This window comes from Zea mays, chromosome 2 (assembly GCF_902167145.1).
Source record: "Zea mays cultivar B73 chromosome 2, Zm-B73-REFERENCE-NAM-5.0, whole genome shotgun sequence".
NCBI lineage: Eukaryota > Viridiplantae > Streptophyta > Magnoliopsida > Poales > Poaceae > Zea > Zea mays.
The window spans coordinates 46,736,758-46,744,332 of NC_050097.1; the positions used below are offsets into that span (position 1 = coordinate 46,736,758).

General features: G+C 43.2%; 1 pseudogene; it reads left to right on the forward strand.

Annotated features, from left to right (window-relative positions):
* The first annotated feature begins 374 nt into the window (after positions 1–374).
* Positions 375–7,324, forward strand: LOC103648607 (bZIP transcription factor RISBZ5-like; annotated as a pseudogene).
* Positions 7,325–7,575: the final 251 nt, after the last annotated feature.

Here is a 7,575-nt window from a genome sequence, read left to right on the forward strand (position 1 = left end):
GATCTCACGACCAGCCACCCCTGCGCAGGACGCGGCCCCCCGCCTTAGCCCCGGTGGCGGCACGCTGCCCCCACCCGACGGCGCGGGCGAGGCACGCTGCCCTCCCGGCGGGGCGGTCGTGGCCTCTGGCTACCATGGCGGCACCTGCACCGAACGGTTCTCTCTGTTAAACCCTACCGCTGCTCTCGTCACCATCTCTCCGACTCACCTCTCTGTCCTCTCCAGGACACGGCCCCCGGCCTCAGCCCCGGTGGCGGCGCGCTGCCCCACCGGCCCCCCGACGCGAGCGGGCGCGGCGTGGGCCCTACCGCTCGGTGCAGGTGCTGGATCCGTAGCAGCAGCGGCGGCCATGGACAAGAGGATGCTCGGCGGCCATGGACGATACAGCACTTCGTCCGCCAGTTTGTATAGAGTTCGCTACACTTGTGATTTCATTAACCAAAGATCTTCTCGCGCCCGAGCAGGACACCATGGATGGAAGCGGTTGGTGGTACGGGAACGTCCGCAGGTCGAACCCAGTCATGTCATAGGCAGCGTCCATATCCGGTAAGCGCCATAAATGATACTGCCCTGCTCCTGCAATCTATACAAACTGGAATTTAACTATGTCGTCAAATGCTGTGACCTCTGTACAAAGGGTAAAGTAATTATGATCAACTGTTGATCAGATATTATGTGACACCACAACCATCAACTATTTATGACAGTTTGCACATGAATCCTATTGCTAAACATGCCTATCTGAATATATGTTAACAGCTAGCCGAACCAATTTAGAGTACTACTATCACATCCAAACTATGCATGATTTTTTTAAAAACATCCAAAATAGACTCATGTCAAGTATTGCTCACCTACCGTATTGCACTAGTCACAGCTAGCCCCGGGCTAACCATCTCAGCAAATCATGCTCTTGAAAGCGAGTTTGGCAGAACCTCCCAAGTTATTGGGCCCACATGCACCTGTCCTTGTCTCAAAGACCTCAGACAGCTATGCATGTGCACTAAATAACTTAACAGGATCCGTCCGATTGCCCCAAAGACATCGGATAAACCACTTACAACCAGAACCGCGGGATTAAGTAACACAGATCACACACACCAATATTTTTGCAGCGGAAATATTATTACCAAATTTTACAAGTTACAAAAATTTTACATTATTTTATCGGAGTGATTATAAGTTTGAAATATATGCTAGCTCAAATGACCATCCTCAATAAGAAGTATAAGGGAGTTACTTAAACTTATAAGAAGGCCGAGCCCACCGGCACTTAACACCATCATCAGCAGCACAAAACTAGGACCTGAAAAACAACAAGGAATAAAACCCTGAGTATGGAATTACTCAGCAAGACTTACCCGACTAAAGAAAAGACTCTCAAGGGTATGCTGGATTTAGGAATCAAGGAGAGGCTTTAGCAAGAATCAACTTAGATACTTTTGCAGAAATAGCTTACTAAAGTGAGTCCTTACTTTCAATAGTTTAACACCATATTAAGTATTAATAGACTCTATTTGCATCTAGTCTAATTTCACCATCTCATCAATACAACATCATTTTTATTCATAATGTTCACATCCTGACTTAGGTTGTAGGGCAGTGACCAAGTCTTCATAACCGCGAAGGTACGGCGATCCGAATCGATTATACTCAGCTGAGGATCTCCGATCACACGACATATATAGCACTTAACCCTTGCATATGTCAACCCGCCACCGGGGTTCTTAAGACCAGATCAGGTTCACGCAAGTCGAGAGCACAGATACACCACCGTCCAGCCTCTTGCTACGGAGGGTACACGCTACTCTCGCCACCGCTCCACGCCCATTTCGTGTTATCTTATTCTGGCCTTAGTCTGCCCGAGGCAAGGCTTACCCATGACGAGGCATGTGACCAGTTAAAGGGTCCTCGATCATCAAGCCTACATACGCATCCAATCCTTAATCAACCTGGGTAGAACATCACCTGTTCCTAGCCCAAGTCCCGATTTAAGTACTTCCATCCTTAGGATTGTTTGTGTTCCTTAGGATGGAAAGAGCATCACAGGGAACTTTGCAGTAAGATCCCACCATGCTCCCAAAGAAAATATATTCTTGCAGGTAGAAGCCATCCTTCCTCAGGATAACCCCTGAGCTAGGCAGTATTGCAAAAGACAACTTCTATCCACAAGATTTAAGCGGGCTAAGCATTTTTGTAAATCATATTTTTGATACTTCACCAGAAGTATCTATAAAGGAATGGATATCAAGGAAGGCAATGCATCAAAGGGTTTCCAAGCAACTCCTATAAACCTAATGCACATTTCGCTAGACTTAAAGTGTGTAAAAATATTTAAAATCACAAGGAAGGGGTTGCATGCACTGGGGCTTGCCTGTGATAAACACTAGGTTAGTGTTTGTTAGACGACGTCCGTTTGACGAGTATCCCTCGACTGAGCACTTGCGTGATTTAACCATCTTCAGGTTGGTCTATCAGCTTCATCCTGCGGATTAGCCCGCGCTTGGGGTCGACTTGGCTCATCTTCCGCATTACGCGATTATTTAATGTACCTGAATGAAATGCATTATGCACATGAATGCATATAGATAGGAATATCATAAACCTAAATAATGCTACGCGATAGCGAATTAAACACCTAGCAGCGAAGCGTCGTACAAGTTCATACGGAAACACTAGTTAATAAGTGGCCAAATTGGATTCACTTAGGCAAACCAGAGAACTAATACATCTTAGATCTCATCCCAAAAGATTAAAACTTCTTAAGCAACTGCACCTCTTCCTTAGGTAAACTTATATCATTTCCAAAGCATTAACCCACACTTGATTAAGGATTAACCACTCTATTTTGGGGCTTACAAGGTTTCTAGAGCAAAAAGCTTCCAAACTTTTACCAAGTGATCAGCTTCTGATAACAAATTTCTCCAAAAATTTCCATGATTTTTGGTGCTCAATTCTTATTTCTAAAATTCTAATAGTCTTTTAAGAGCACCCTTAGTTCACTTAATATTTACTGACAGCTCTAAAAATCCTACAACCAACTTCACTTAGAGAGATCTTGATTTAACACATCCAACCCGACTTCACAACCAACTTCAGAAGACTCGAACTAGATGCCCATCGCGCTACTCCGGCGACCTGGCGCCTACGACCGCGTCGCGCTACTCTCCAGCGTCCCCCAACTACTACTGAGACATGTCCGCGGCCAACACAACCCGGGCACAACCCTTCATCACCCATGTCAGGCACTCACAGGCTCTGACCACGACGCCAGTGGGATCCGACATGATAAACTCGATCCTAGGACAACAGAACAGTAGAGCTCCAACTAGAAGCACATAGAGCACCGCGGACCTTCCTACATCCCGGTGCTTGCGCGAATTTGCTAAGGGAAAGCGCCAGCTGACGGGTCGTCGGCAGGACCGTCCGCGGCGTCAGACCACGGTGGCGCGGCCATGATCAGAGCAATACAAAGCAGTAGAGTTAGGAAAACTAACTTGGCGAGCACCACTGATCTTAGATGAGCACGGAACAGACACCACATAACTGAGAAAACCTTCGAAAATCCTTGGCCATGGTGAGGTGGGGGATCTGCAGTTGTGGTCACCACCCAGGGCTTGATGCACTCGGTTCTTGGTCAGAGCAAAGCTAAGGACTGGAGGAGGGGGTTACACCAGCAAGAATACACGAATTTCATACTCTTTACAGTGGTCTGTAGGTAGAGTTCAGGGCAGGGAGGAAAACTTCACTCAATTAAGCCTTTTAAACAACTGAACATGGGACAAATATCCCTGTTCGAGCTCAACATGCAGTGGAGATGTGTTCACAGTGTGCCAGCAACACATAAACTAGCCTACGTGGCTTTCATGCATCAGTTTCACTCAGGTTATATCCCAGCTCAAACAAGGGATTGGATCAGCTCCATAGCTCAAAATATCCCCTATGTGCAGTGAACATAGACAAGAATAAGAGTGGCTAGAAACTCCACCTATGGCTAAGCACAAAAAGGGGGGGGGGGTCTACGGTTTGATATTTTAGGAGTGAGGCCACTATATCCTTTGTTTATCCGGTTCATTCCATTAAAGAGCCAATAGCTAAGACTGCACTGCTCAATACCCATAAACAGTCCAAAACTTGATATTTTCACAAGAGATGAGATTTCTAGATCTTTAACCCTGCACTACAACCTTATCTCCATCTATACCCACACGTGCAATTCACAAGGAGAAGAAATTCTTCTTCAGTTACTTAACCACCACTGAATCCAACTTCATCAGACCTGCTGCCCCCTTTTCACTCTTCTCTATTCAGTCTCTAATATCTCACAATTTCACACAGTAACAGATCACCCTCTTTTAACCAAAGTTCCTCTCTATATGTAGCTCCACCACTTTTGTATAGCAACCCTGGACTAAAAACGTATATAACAAAAGATATGGTACCTCAAAGTACAGCCAAAGACACCGAAAATTCAGTTTTAGAAATCTGAAACGGCACCACACTAAGTCTGACAGAGTGTTTTGTCACTCATTTTTCTCCAAATTATACACAGTAGCAAGCCAATACTTTGCATAAGACTTGCTCTCCTTCAAATGGTCTTTGACTTTACCATAGAGCTCTTAATAAAAATCTCCATGGATTAATTACCACAGAGCTCCAAAGTTAGTTAAACACAACCCTGAAACAGATTTTCAGTGCACTAAAACAGCCCATAATAAGTCTGACAGAGGATTTTGCAGCAGACTATTCTCTAAATCGCGTACAGTAGCAAGCCCAATATTTGCACAAAACTTGTTCATATACATTTGGTCTATCATTTTGCTACAGAATCCTAACCCAAATCTCTTTGGATATATTACTACAAGGCCCCAAAGTTGGGTAAAAACACACATATTCAGACTTAAATATTATTCTAAGTCTGAATCCCAACACCTGACAGTCCACCTTTTGGTCACTTGTACTCCCAAATTTATGTGAAACCAGGTCCATGTCACTTTAGCAAACTTGTTAACTTTACTATGGTCTACAACTTTGATATGGAACCCTTAGTCTAAATCGACATGAATCAGTCACAAATGGGCTTCAAACTCAGCACCTTTCACTGAAATTCAGTTTTCAATAACTGAATATAATTCAGTTTCAGCCACAAATAGTCCAACTTTGAACAAGTTTTCCTCCATTTTCTGTGTGGAATCAAGTCAAAGACACTTTAGTAGATTTGTTCACTATCATATAGGCTTCAACTTCTCTATAAGCATCTCCGCACAAAACATTACAGAGCAGCCTCTAACCAGCTCCAAAACTGCTATCCACACCGAAATTCAGTTACTGTTTCCAATCTGAAAATTCAGAAACACAGCAGCACCACTTTAAACCACTCTTTCGCCTGGATTCCAAATGTTTCTAGGGGCAAGTTTCTTAATAAAGTTTATACTTCTATAGCTCCTCTACAAGTTTGATATAGTGACCATTGACCAAAACCTCTTGGATTCCAAACTACACTAGCCCAAAGTTTGCACAAAATACTGAAATTCAGACCCTGAATTTTATTAAGTCTGAACTCCACACTTTCCAGCAGCTCTACTTTAGACCAGCTCTTCTCCAAATTCCATATAGATTTAAGGCTAGGTTACTCAATCAAAGTCACACCCCTCACATAGCTTTATGACTTTGTTACAATGACCACCTTCAAAATGTTTATAGATCAGAAGTTATAAAGGACCAAAATTGCCTAGTTACTACTATTTTCAACAATTCCAATTTGAGCTCAAAACTGAACTTTTGTGATTTACTCCAATTTTCTTCACACAACATGGGAATCTCCAAGTAAGAAATTGATTCACTTTTCCAAGCTCCACAACTTTGATATATGGACCTTTGTCAAATTATTTCTAGATTTTGAATTCCTCTTTTGGGCTAGTTTTAGGGTTTCACATATGACTAGGGTTTCTCCACACCATCTCTCAACTTCAATCCACCATTCCATCCCAAGTTGTTCTTGGACCTAAGGTCTAGCTTTAGCATAGGAAGCTTATGTCCACAGTGTTGCTGGTTTAGAAGTTGTTTGCTTATGCACAAATCCAATTAAACTCTCAAACCCCACCTTAGGGCTTTGAGGTGATCCATCTCCTCAAGTGTTACTTCCACTAGACTAATACTTCAAAACAAATAATTCCAGGTTCTTAAAGCTTTCCTTTAATACTTAAGACTCCAAGTCATCATATTACTTGCTCAAGAGATGATCTTCCCTCATTTTGCTTAAACCAGGTCCTTAACTAAGTCCATTACTCAACACACAACATCACACTTTTTGTAAAGTTTTAACCTAGTAAATGCATTCTAGGTGTAACAAGCACATTAATGCAGATGCTTATGATGACATGTCAGAGTTTTAGTTTACGTAACACCAGGGGTGTTACAGCGAGTCAGACTCTGATAGCGAATCGTTGTATGAGGTAGAGGGAGTTCCATACGAGCGAGGTAACAGATCCATTGAGACGAAGCGAATAAGAAGGTACGAATAGATCAAGCCTGTGTCAAAATTATCCAAGTTTCCAACAAATGTCTGAACAGAGAGGTCACTTTTTGTTGTGGGATGCATTGCTCTTGTAAATTTCAGGATGGTGTCCAACAGGGAGTCTGTGCGGCAGTCTAGGAGGAGGAAACAGGCACAGTTGTCTGACCTTGAGTCATAGGTACCATAACCACCTCACTCTCTTGGCTAGGAATGACTTCCAACCAATGATGTATACTGCAAGTTTGTAGGATGCGCACTGACATGGTTCCTCGTTATCAGGTTGAACGACTCAAAGGTGAAAACGCAACACTGTTCCAGCAATTTTCAGATGCCAACCAACAGTTCAGTACTGCAGTCACAGACAACAGAATCCTCAAATCCGATGTAGAAGCGTTAAGAATCAAGGTGACCAGTTCGCTTCTCACAGCTGCCACAACCACTGAAATATCACAAACGTTGCAGCTCTCTAACAGTAACCAACCCATTTGAAACCCGTTTGAATTTGCAGGTAAAGATGGCAGAGGATATGATAGCGAGAAGTTCTGTATCGTGTGGCCTAGGCGACCTTGGCCTGGCACCATACGTGAACTCAAGGAAGATGTGCCAAGCTTTGAATGTGCTCATAGGGTTGGATTTACTAGGGAGTGATGCGTTCAGTGGTCCAACCGCAGGTACACGAGTACGTGAACTCATGAAGTCTCTATGTCCATATAAATGGTTTAAATATGACGTTCAGTTCTACCCTTCCAGGTAATTTTATCTCAGTTTTACTTCCTTTGGATCAATTGCTATGCGAATCATGAATAAACTTCTTAAATGGAGTAATTGGTTTTGTCTGAACTTCCTACTTCCAAGAATGCTTGGGTCTTTGAGATTGACTTTGGATCCGTTGAAGATGCCCAAACAGGCATTCCCATGTTTCTGGCACAAACAGAGAAAGAGATTTTAGCCACCAACAACTTATTGCCGCTAATAATAATTCATCGCAAGAATACAGTAAAAAACTTCTTATTTATAGTTCTTAGTTAGTAATGGTCTTACCACATATATGGAGCTTC